A 12,624-nucleotide genomic window follows, 5' to 3' on the forward strand; every position below is an offset into this window, starting at 1 on the left:
AGGGATTGGTACACCAACTCAGCCACAAAAAATTATACCACAATTTGTCCTGCCTATAAGATGTACAGAGGTAAAAAAGATGGAGCAAAAATTGAGGGAAGAGCCAACCAATGATTGGCCCAGCTTGAAACACTTTCCATAAGAAGGAGCCCATACCTGACATTATTAATGATATTCTTCTATACTTGCAGATAGGACCCTAACATAAATGTCATTAAAGAGACTTCACCCAGTAACTGATGGAAACTGATGCATACATAGACCCACAGCAAAACAGAAAGTGGAATTTGGGGAATCCTGTGGAAGAAGGGAGGAAGGATTGAAGGAGCAAGGGGCTCACAAGAAAACTTACAGAATTAAGTAACTTGGGACCATAGGGCTTCATAGAAACTGCACTGCCAACCAGAGAATTGAATAGAATGGACCTACGTCCTTTGCACATATGTAAGAGTTGTGCTGGGTCTTTACTTGGAAGACCTAAATTGGGAACAAAGTCTGTCTCTGACTTCATTGCTTGCCTTTGGATCCTTTTTCCTTGATTGGGTTGCCTTGTTTAGCCTCCATAGAAGAAGATACATCTGATCTTACCATAACTTGATATGCCATAACAAGTTGATATCCATGGGAAGCCTCCTCTTATTTGAGGAGAAGGAGTGGAAGAGTGGATGGGTGTAGGAGAGAGTGAGGGACTGGGAGGATTGGAAAGAGGGGAAGATATGATTGGGATGTAAAGTAAATAATTAAATAAAAACTTCAGTATAAGGGCTACACATCCTTGATCCCATTTGACATGGTCTAAATATGTCTCACGTTGAAACACATAAGTTGAAACTTAATCCCCTTTGTGATGAGGTTCAGTAGTTGGGTCTTTAGAAGATGATCATATCATGAGGTCAAAGTATTCATAAGAAACCTATGCTTTTATGATACAGTCCTGAGAGAGAACCCTCAACCCCTCCAAAGTGAGGTGACCTCATAGAAAAGTGCCATATTCCAGCCTTAGAACACGTCCTCATTGAACCTTGTGTACTAATCTTTCCCTATTGTGCATTATTAAAATCATTTGAGGGAATTTCAAACACAAATACTGCATGTACTGGCTGGACTTATGTGTCAACTTGACACAAGCTGAAGTTATCACAGAGGAAGGAGCCTCCCTTGAGGAAATGCCTCCATGGGATTCAGCTGTAAGGTATTTTCTCAATTAGTGATCAAGGGAAGGAGGGCCCATGTGGGTGGTGCCATCCCTGGGCTGTAGTCTTGGGTTCTATAAGCAAGCTGAATAAGCCAGGGGAAGCAAGCCAGTAAGTAACATCTCTCCATGGCCTCTGCATCAGTTCCTGCTTCCTGACCTGCTAGAGATCCAGTCCTAACTTCCTTTGGTGATGAACAGCAAAGTGGAAGTATAAGCTAATTAAACCCTTTCCTTCCCAACTTGCTTCTTCGTCATGATGTTTTGTGCGGGACTAGAAACTCTAAGACAAATTGGTACCAGTATAGTCGGGCATTTCTGTGACAATCTGACCATATTTTGGGGAGGACTGTGAAAGGACTTTGGAACTTTGGGCTCAAAGAGCCACTAGGTGTTAAGAACTCTGTGGGATGTTATATAGGAACTTGGAAGATAATGTTGAGAACAGTGCCTGGCTTGTGAAATTTCAGAGGGAAGATTAAAGACTCTTATCAGGATCATTGCTGTTTTGATTGCGAAGATTCTGTGGTTTTGCTTAGCTGGAGCTGAAGACTCAGCTGTGATTAACAAGATACCAGAACTACTAAAGTAAAACCTTTGCTTTACTGAGACTATTGATGGTGGTTAGCTGGAACTAAGAAGTTAGTGGTAATTAAGAAGTGACCAGCATCATTGAGATGAAATCTTCTGAGAAGTGTGTTCTGAGATGACAAAGAGGCTGTGTTCCATAGATAGTCAATATCATACCTCTTGCTGGGGCTGGACTTGGTAATGTGTAAGAGTCACCAAAGTGGTACTGGTTTTGAAGATGTGAAGGGGTCATGAAGAGCAGCTGAGGCCTGGCACTGTGAGAGGCCATGGAATGCTATTGGTAAAAGTGAAGCCTCAGTTACAATTGATAGCCCAGGACTGAGGGATCATACAAAGGAGTTGAGGCTTGGCAGAGAGTCTATGAGAACCTATTAGTGAAGCTCAGTTGCAGAAGAAGACAGCAGTGTTTTGGAGATGCCAGTACCATGAGATAACCACCAAAACCAGCAGCAACAGTGGAGTACAGAAGTGGAGTAATAGAACAGTAGAGTACTAGAAGACAAGGTGTGTGCTATAAAGGGCAGAGAGGTGAACCAAGCCCTTGGAGGAGCCCAGAAGATGGTGAGTGGATACCAGACATAGAATAGTTAGAGTTTGATTTTGCTTTTGATTGTGACTGTACCCTGATATTTTTCCCTCTTGAAGAAAGAAAGTATTTTAGTGGAACCCACAATTAAGAGACTTTGAATTGCAGAAAATCTTTAAATTTTAAAGGAGATTGGATATTGTAAAGGGATTGAATTTTTAATATATAAGAATTTGTCAAGACTGTGGGACTTTTAAAGTTATTTAGATCTTGGGGATGAATAAGAAAGTAAGGGTTGAGGCTTACTAGTGATGTGTTTGTGTGTCAAGTTGACAAGTGGTCAATTGTACTGGCTGGTTTTGTGTATCAACCTGACACAAGCTGGAGTTATCACAAAGAAAGGGGCTTCCCTTGAGGAAATGTCTCTATGAGCTCCAGCTGTAAGGCATTTTCTCAATTAGTGGTCAATAATGGGAGGTCCCATTGTGGGCAGTGCCATCCCTGGGCTGTGTAGTCTTGGATTCTATAAAAATGCAAGCTGAGCAAGCCAGGGGAACAAGCCAGTGAGTAACATCCCTCCATGGCCTCTGCATTGCTTTCTGACCTGCTTGAGTCCAGTCCATACTTCCTTTGTTGATGAACAGCAATGTGGAAATGTAAAAGGAATAAATTTTTTCCTCCCCAACTTGCTTCTTGGTCATGATATTTGTTCAGGAATAGAAGCCCCAAGACACTGAATTTATACATCATTTCTACCCTTTCTTCTACCCTGCAACTCCTCCCAATTACCACCCAACTCATTATCACATTCATGACATTTTTGGTGGTAATGTAAATATAATATTCATGTATGGGATTCTTAAATAATAAATGAAATGCAGACACATATGTCTATATAAATAAATAATGTGTTCTTGTGTTGCTAATATGTATATTTGTCTAGAGTTTGTGTCTTAGTGTTTCATTGCTGTGAAGAGACACCATGACCAAGGCAACTCTTATAAAGGAAATCATTTAATTACTGTTGGCTTACAGTTTCAGAGGTTTAGTCCATTACCATTATGGTAGGAAGAATGGTGGCATGCAGGCAGATATAGTGCTGGAGAAATAGCTGAAAGTTCAATATCTGGCTCCACAGAGAGGATGCAGAGAACTCCCTTGAGCTTCTAAGACCACAAAGCCTACCACCTATTGACACAGTTCCTCCAACAAAGCCACACCTACTCCAAAAGGCCACACTTCCTAATAGTGTCACTCTTTATGGACCAAGTATTCAAAGACATTTGATGGGGGCCATTCCTATTTAGACCACCACAGCTAGCCACCTAGGACTGGAAAACCTACCAGGTGCTTTATTCCTAGAGAAAATTGTTTCTTCCTCTGTCAGCAACAATTAATTGCCTGTAGCTCTTCATCTAAGGGTAAGATTTTGAGAGATTTTCTCTATCCCTGTTGGCACATTATATGGTGCTGTCATTGTTTAGCTCTTTGTTCAGATGGCCATATTCTTGAGATTTCATGGGTATGGCTTCTTTGCCATGAATAGAAGACCATACCTCATGACAGACAGTTGGGTCTAACTTTAAAAATCTTCTCATCCCCATATTCCATGATGTCCCCTGTGTCTGAGATACATAGTGTCTTGTAGATGAATGACTTGGAACTATTCCTGTTGTGGCAATCTGACTAGACCATCTAAATGGGAGAAGGCTGTGGGACCACATATTCAGAGATTTCAGTATGTCATAGTTCTAGAAACAGCTCTGTTGTAGGAACAGCTCTATCTTTGACAGCAGGAATGTGCAGTGGAAAACAGGGGGCTGTTACCAGAGGAAGGTATATTCTTTGAAGTCCTGCTTCTACAGAAATACTTCTACAGCCAGGATTCATCTAAAAGCCGTGCAGTCTTCAAGATCGCACCACCCACTTGTAGTAAGCACTCACATGGGCCTGTGAGGGGCAATCCAGATTCCAACCATAAAAGCTTGAGTCTGCCAGAACATGAGTCTTGTTTTTATCCATCTTCTTGGCACTGTGAAAAATAAATTTTGGTTGTTTATAAATCTTGGTTTTCTACTTGATGCTATTTTGTGATAACCAGTCTAAATGAACTCTTGTGGTTTATATAAAATACTGAGAATAAAAGTTGTGAGAGACACAAACTGTGACTTCTCTTCACTGGGATTTCTGATTCGTTCATTTCCTTTTACAAATACTTTTGAAAAATATTGTTAAAAGCCACTTGGAACATGGTGTTACATAAACAAGTGAGTTCATCAGTAGATGTGCCTGTGTGGTTTGTGAGTGATAGAGAGAGAAGTGAATAAAGAGACAGGAAGAGGGAAGGGAGGCAATTTGCTACTTATATTACAAGATCCAATTTTACCCTTCCAGCTATGTGTGAGAAAATGTGTTTTAGCCTAACCTCATATAGATACAAATAAGAGCTGGATTGCCTTCATCAATACCAAAGGATTACTTTGAGGAGGAACAAGTTTTTATCTGGACAGTGCCAACAGTTTTCCAGCTACAGTTTTCTGACTATTTTTGTATGAATATGTCTAGAAATGTTAGATTCACTTGTCTTGGACAGCACAACTACATGATCCTTTGGCTCAGAACAGGGGAGCATTTAGGGCATGTCACACTTCAGATTCTGTAATCAAAACAGCCACAGTTATCTGAACGTCATCCAGGAAACTGTATTTCTGCCTCCCATTTAAGTCTATCAAAGGCCAATTTATGGCACACCATCTAGAGGTTTGTTGTTTTTTTTTTTTTTTTAAAAGATTCCCCAGTCTTGGAATTTCAGAATTGAACCAAATCAATTTTCATGCAGTATCAATAGACCAAGAATTCACTCTAAACCCAATTAACTCTAGTCTGATAGTTTGGCCTGAAATGAGGACTTTACATGCACCTAACAATTGACAGCAGATCTCCCAGTTACACATTCATAAACAACTACATATGTAAATACTGTAAATGATTTTCCTTTGGAATATTGTGTGAGCATTATGGAATAATTATAACACTTTGATAAATATTAAAAATCTTTGAAAATGGAGATGAGTATAGAACAGTAAAGAACGTATATTTTCCTCTATTTCACAATAAGTGTGAGGCCTAAAATATTGCTTTGCTTAAGAGTACAAGGGTCTACTCCCCACATCATTGTGCTATGAGCTTAACATTTCTCCTTCTTGAATCTTTGTAAGCTTTCCTATTTAACACATGTTTGAACTTACCCTCCAACCCAGCTTTCGGGAAGCACAAACGTCTTTCTGGTTGGAGTTTCACCTTTACCTCTAAGTGCTTTGATTTCAGTTTTTCTCAACTCACCCTAGAGCAGCTTGCTTGTTCACAAAAAGCCTGTTCTGAAGAAGCAAACAAATTAATGTTGTCAGCACTCACATGATCTGCGACCACTCCAAGCAAGCATCTGTCTACTGTTGACGCTCACAGCTTTGCTTCTATGAAAACTGTATCTAATAGAAAAGCACTGTACAGCAGGGCCCCCAGAGGTGCTATTCATCAATATAACCAATGCTCTTACATGTTGTGGACACAGATGCCTGTGTTGTAGTGACTTCCCTCAGATGTCTTAAAGGGGAAAATGTATTTTTCCATTCCCCTTTCTGCCTTTTTTCCTGCTCCTGGCAACTTCGAATTATACGGGGTTTTTGTTGTTGTTGTTGTTGTTGTTTTGTTTTTTTGTTTTTTGGCATTTTTTTTCCATTAGGCAGTCTAGTGGGTATAAATGAAAACTGGATATTTACTAAAAGGTATTTTTTGTTGTTTTTTGTTTGTTTGTTTGTTTGTTTGTTTAAATCAATGCTTTGGGAATTTCTACGGAAAAACTAATTTTTTTGAGCTAGGAGGAAAACATAGATATTCGTTTTCATTGAAACTGAGAACTTAAATGTTATTTATTCCCTGTAAGGCAGGTCTTCATTAGAATATTCATTTTGGATTAACACACTTATGATCAATCCTAGACACAGAATGACACTAGACTAGAAGAGAGAAGGAGAGAGAAAAAGTGTAGTGGAAAGAGAGAGAGAATAGAAGAGCAAGAAGAAAAGAAGAACGAGTAAGAGAACAAATGAAGTTTAAGGAAGATTTGAAATTTGCTTGTAGTGACTTTTCCCTAATAACCCAAGAGATATAAAGGGGGATATTAAAAAGTATTTTGTAGAAGTGATATATTCTTGACATATGGAGGGGTTCTATGTGCCAATCTCAGCTAAGGAAAATACAAATTACAGAGGCAAAACTCCTTGGCCGATAATAAGGGATTCCTAACCCAGTAAATTCCATCTGTGTCACCCAAGGTAGATCTCTGTCATTTTAACTACCTTAAAGGCAATGCTGCTGGAGATGTTACCTTGGTTCTGAGGGAAAGCCTCGGGGACACATTTTCTGACACCAGCAAAATTTCCAAATATTTTTCCAGGAAATTCTGCTGTTCTGTTTAATCAACTTTTAAGTCGAGAAACTGAAGATATTTTGTGATGACTTCTCTTGTACTGGGCCAGGATGTTGTTGTGATCTCTTTGCATTTAGTGGCAGCCAGCGAACAGAACAATAGTCTTCCTTCCTGTGCCGTCTTCAAAATTCCTTAATAGGAAACATATTATGCATTTCTTATGTGCATGTCTATGTAAAGCACGTCTTTACATAGCTGTAATACAGAATTCTACCCAAGAGCAATCCTATGCAATGATAATTACCAAGGAGAACACATTCCTCAAAGACCTTTAGCTGGTGATTCCTTGGGGAACAGTTAGGAGAACCACATCCCCAAATTGGGCTCATATGTCTGAGACATCATCTGCTTATCTTGGAGATGGAACAAAATAGAGAATGAAGAAATGGTTTATGGAAGAAAAAAGTGATGAAAATTTGGGGAGAGAGAAACATGTTCAAAGGGAGGAGAGAATAGAATCCCCTAACCAATAACCAGCATGTTAAAGATTCATTTGTTTTCTTCCTTTTACTTCCCAGACAGCAAATTCCATTCAGTACAACTGATAACTTGAAAGAGTGACCCTGCCAGCTGAGAAAAATTGGTAGCACAAACGTGGAGAAAAAAACTTTTTCACACTGCCAGAACGTGTACCTTGTGGATGTAAATAATGCCAACAATGTTATCTTATTTCCTGATCACTTCAGAGAAACAATATTCTGATGGAAGATTTTCTTTCTTTTTGGCTCTACCTGATTACCACCATTTCTCCACAGTGAGGAAGCCATGGCCTCTCTTCAATTTTGCAGTCACTGTTGGACAGTGCCCCTTGTAGCAAAGAGAGCACATCTTCAGCCTAGAGCCTGCTAGTCACACGCACTGATCCTGTGTTCTTGGAGGCCTTTTCTTCTAGAGCCATCTAGAGATCTCTGATGTCTTCTTGAATGGATTTGAATCTGAGATTAGAGACATGTTTTTACAGTGTCATCTCCTAATTACCATCACAACTTTACATGTGTGTGGGAAACTGAGAGCCACCGAGGGACTAGGACCAAGATATATCTCAGCCAAAGAAGCCCCCAACAATTACTTCTGCCAGGTATCCCAGAAACCCAGAGATTACTAAATGAGGCAATCTCTTATAACTTCTAAACAGCGAGAAAAAATGTCTATTTTCTCCATCAATTGGCACAGAATTTTTTTTAAGTCATATCAACAGTAAAATAAATAGTAAAAAATAAAAGTGTGGTTGGCTCATACCTGTTTGTCCTCAGAAGAGATTTCGCAAATGTTTCCTTCAAGACATCCTAATGTTGAAACAGAAGACATCATCATTTTTGTTTTTTATTTTTTTCCTTACTGTCCTTTCTGATGAGAGTACTGTTTGTTTGTTTGTTTGTTTGTTTGTTTGTTTGTTTGTTTTACAGTCCAGTTATTACCCACTCCTGGTCTGCCCTCCCACAGTTCCATATCCCATTCCTCCTCTCCCCTGTCTCTAAGAGGATCTCCCTGTAACCCCCTACCCTCACTAGACCTCCCCACTCCCTGGGGACTCAAGTCTCTGTAGGGTTAGGCACATTTTCTCTCACTGAGGCCAGACCATACAGTTCTCTGCTGTATATGTGTCGAGAGCCTCTGACCAGCTAGTGTATGCTACCTGTTTGGTGGCTCAGTGTCTGAGAGGTCTCAGGGGCCCAGGATAGTTGAGACTGCTGGTCTTTCTATAGGGTTTCCCTCCTCCTCAGCTTCTTCCAGCCTTTCCCTAATTCAACCACAGGGTTCCCCAACTATACCCCATTGGTTGGGTATATTTGCCTCTGTCTCAGTCAGCTGCTTTTTGAGCCTCTCAGAGGACAGCCATGCTAGGCGCCTGTCTGTAAGCACACAATAGCATCAGTAATAGTGTCAGGCCTTGGAGCCTCCCAAGTTGGGCTGGCCACTGGACCTGCTTTCCCTCAGTCTCTTTTCCATTTTTGTCCCTGTAGTACTTTTAGATGGGAACAATTCTGGGTCAGTGTTTTTGACTGTGGGATGGCAACTCCATCCCTCCACTGGATGCCCTGATTTTCTACTGGAAGTGGACTCTACAAGTGTCCTCTACCCACTGTTGGGCATTTCATCTATGCTCCCTCTCTTTGAGTTTTCTCAGTTCCCAGGTCTCTGGTATATTCTAGAGGATTCCCCACCCCCACCCCCACCCCCTGAGGTTGCCTATTTCCATTCTTTCTGCTGGTCCTCAGAGTTTCTCTCCTGCAGCCCCCCCCGGCCCCCCCCCCCCAATACCAGATGAAGCTTTTTTTTTAAGTGAATTTCCAATTAAATGTCCCATAGTATAGTGATCCACAGTAAAAACTGGCTGTTTTTTGGTCTTTAAGACATGGAGACAAAATGAAGATTCCTTGACGTAATGTATGACTGCAGTTTCCCAGGCACTGAAGGTAATTATTAGCAGGCTAATTTCCGGCAGAGGAAGTGGGGGAGGAGCCAAGTTACATTTTGCTGTGTGACAAGAACAGCCTAACTTTGCATTTCATGCAAAAGCAGAACAGATCAGTGGTCTAGTTGGCTTTCCAAATGAAAATGAAAAGCCAATGGAGATATCCTCTAATCTAGTTCTTCAGCCAAAAGCTTTCAACTGGAATTTAGAAGGTCAAAGAAGGTAAATTCTCCCCATGAAAAGATGAGGAAAGATTTGAACAACTTATCCTTCTGTTCCTTTCAGTGAAAACATCTTCCATTTATGAGAAATATTTTATTATCATAGAAAGTACATGGTCAAAATTCAGTCCTGCCTCTATCTTTTTTCAGACATGATCCATGTATTGAATGAGTTAATGTTTGGTCAAACATTCCCTCCCAATGCCTTCTGGATTTAGAAGTATTCAAACTATCATGCCTTCCTGATGTAATTAAATCTTGTAATGAACACATGTAAGAACCTGCTTGGTTATTTTAATATATTCTATTTTCTTTTAGCTTCTCCTAACCTGTGAATACAAATTATACCTCTGTTGTCTTTTGAGTCTGATTTCTTCATGTTTCCTTTTCTGGAGATGAAGAGAAGGCTCTTAATTTTGCTACTAACCCTTGTACACTTTTTAAATTTTTTTTATTTTATTTTTAATTTATTTTTTACACTCCATATTCCATTCCACGCCCCCCTATCCACCCTCCAACTGCTCCACATCTCACACCTCCTCCCCACTTCAACCCTTCTCCATGTGGATGCTCCCACTCCCACCCTACCTGACCTCTAAACTCCCTGGGGCCTCCAGTCTCTTGAGGGTTAGGTGCATCGTCTCTGAATGAACACAGACCTGGAAGTCCTCTATTGTATGCGTGTTGGGGCCTCATATCAGGTTGGGGCCTCATATCAGGCTGTCTGTTTGGTGGTCCAGTGTTTGCAAGATCTCAGGGGTCCAGATTAATTGAGACTGCTGGTCCTCCTACAGGATCTCCCTTCTCATCAGCTTCTCTCAGCCTTCCCTAATTCAACCACAGGGGTCAGCTGCTTCTGTCCATTGGTTGGGTATAAATATCTGCATCTGACTCTTAAGAAATTCCTTCAAGTCAAATCCCTGAGGAGACATCCCCTTCAAAAAGCTTGAACTCACTATTTTTTTCAGGTCTTCCTAGAATCTCCTTTCAAATAAATCCCTCAGTATCTTTGAGCATCAAACAATGACTTAAATAGAAGGAATTTGTATACCTACACTCTTGCTCTTTTAGAAAACCTCACCATCTATTTTGGTATCAAAAGACAAAATATTTTATTCTGTTACTTGATTCTGAGGTATGATTTATCTTAGCAATGGGAAGCAGTCTTCCTAGCTCATGTGCTCATTGTGTCTCCTCATGAACCATCCATTATCAACTATGCTTACATGTATTTGTGTTGTTTTTATCTCCTCATTAAGTGGGAAGCCTCACAAAGATAAACATCTTTTATCTATTTTTATTCACAACTCAATACCCAGCACAAGTGTTTCTCACATTCTATACTCTCAGTAAATAAATATTCATTAAATATATTTCCCGATATTAACTATCCATTACATTAAGTTACTAAAAGGCACAAATGGCATCTGTACACTGACACTGAGATAGAGCAGAGAGTATGGGTGTCAATCTGAGGTATCACTTTTAAGATCGAAGTAAGGACAGTCTAGTAGTGTGTTCTCCTCAGTCTAGTGAGGAGGAAGGATGCATTCCCAACTACTCCTTATTCTAATAAGGGAGAGGACATAGTCCCATGGGAGTGAGACACTCTACAAACCTATTTCCCCTAGTCTTGGGTCACCTAGGCATGTCCTATTCTGAAACACAAGAAGCCAGAGTTTGCATACTTGTAAAGTCACCCACACAGGGTTATTGGAAGTGTAAAGAAACAATTCATGAAACAAATGACAAAAACTAATTTTTAGAGACAACTGTTCTGAAGAAAATTTTATGGCAAATCTTTCTTCTTGTCTGACAGTTCTCCAGATTTTTGTTTGCCTATCACAAGCAATGGCTGGAAAAAATCAGAGCAAATCCCCATGGCTGAGGTTTGCTTAGGACGTCGTTGGGGAGGGAACATGAATAAATAAGAGTCTAGTAGGTAAGATATGTGTTAAGGTATCTTAGTCTCCTAACTGATATCCAATTCCCTAAAGTTAACTCTGGATCTTCAGTGAGGTTATCTCACCCAGGCATAGGCTTCCTTTTTGTCTAGAACACTTTTCAATACAAGTTTCTCAATTTACAACTTAATATTTCATAACAACACATTTAGGCATGCCTTGATCATATCTACATCAATCTTCCTGGTGAATACTTTTAGACTCACAACCTATCATGGACCCAAAACAATTTCTTATCTTTATTTTAATAACTCACTGAGTTTTTTTCATGCTGCTCTTGCCTCTATGAATGTTGAACTATTCAATGTAGCATGGTCGACCTACCATGATACTTTAAAAATGCATTTTTTATTAATTCTTTGAAAGTTTCAGACATGCATACAGCATATTTAAATCATATTCACTTTCTACCCTTCCACAACTATTTCTCAAACCATATTTCCTTCCAACTTCATCTTCAATTTCAGGTCTATAATTGTGTTCTGGGCTACATTTTGGGTTCTTTTACCTACCATCCTTCTCTGCCACAATCTCTTTCAAACCCCCAACACTAGGTAGGAGAGAAAAACATTAGAGGGGAAAGGGGGCATCAGTCTCATTAGACTATATCCTAGTGTTCCTTGTGGCAAATCTAATCTTTGTCATCAGGATATCTAATTTCTTCTTCTCATCTATTTTGCCCACAACTACTTGACAAACCACAGCATCAGGAATGAGCAGCAGCAGGGGAAGCAGCAGCCTGTGCTTCTCTTGGGGGTCTGACATTTTTAAACCCTAGTCAGAGTTCCCAGAATTCCCAATGTAATCTATCTTCAGCTGGCAGAATTGGGCCCCTTCCAGAGCATGAGACAAATCATAGCTGCTGTGGACAGTCTGAAGGGAAACAGGCTCATATTCATACACCTGGAAAAAAAACTGGTTTTCTTATTTTTTTCTTTTGTTTTTTTTTTTTTTATAATACCAAAATTATCACTATGCCTCATTGGAAGTAATGATGGTTGTGAATCATCCTGTGAGTGCTGGAAACTGAACCCAGGTCCTCTGTAAGATTAAGAAATGCACTTAACCACAAAGTCATTTCTAAAGCAACCCCTAACCTTTGTTTGATAACTCACTAATCCTAGTTTGTGATATGTATATGTATATGTATATGTATATGTATATGTATATGTATATGTATATGTATATGTATATGTATATGTATATGTATATGTATATGTATATG

Source organism: Mus caroli, chromosome 2 (genome assembly GCF_900094665.2).
Source record: "Mus caroli chromosome 2, CAROLI_EIJ_v1.1, whole genome shotgun sequence".
NCBI classification, from domain to species: domain Eukaryota; kingdom Metazoa; phylum Chordata; class Mammalia; order Rodentia; family Muridae; genus Mus; species Mus caroli.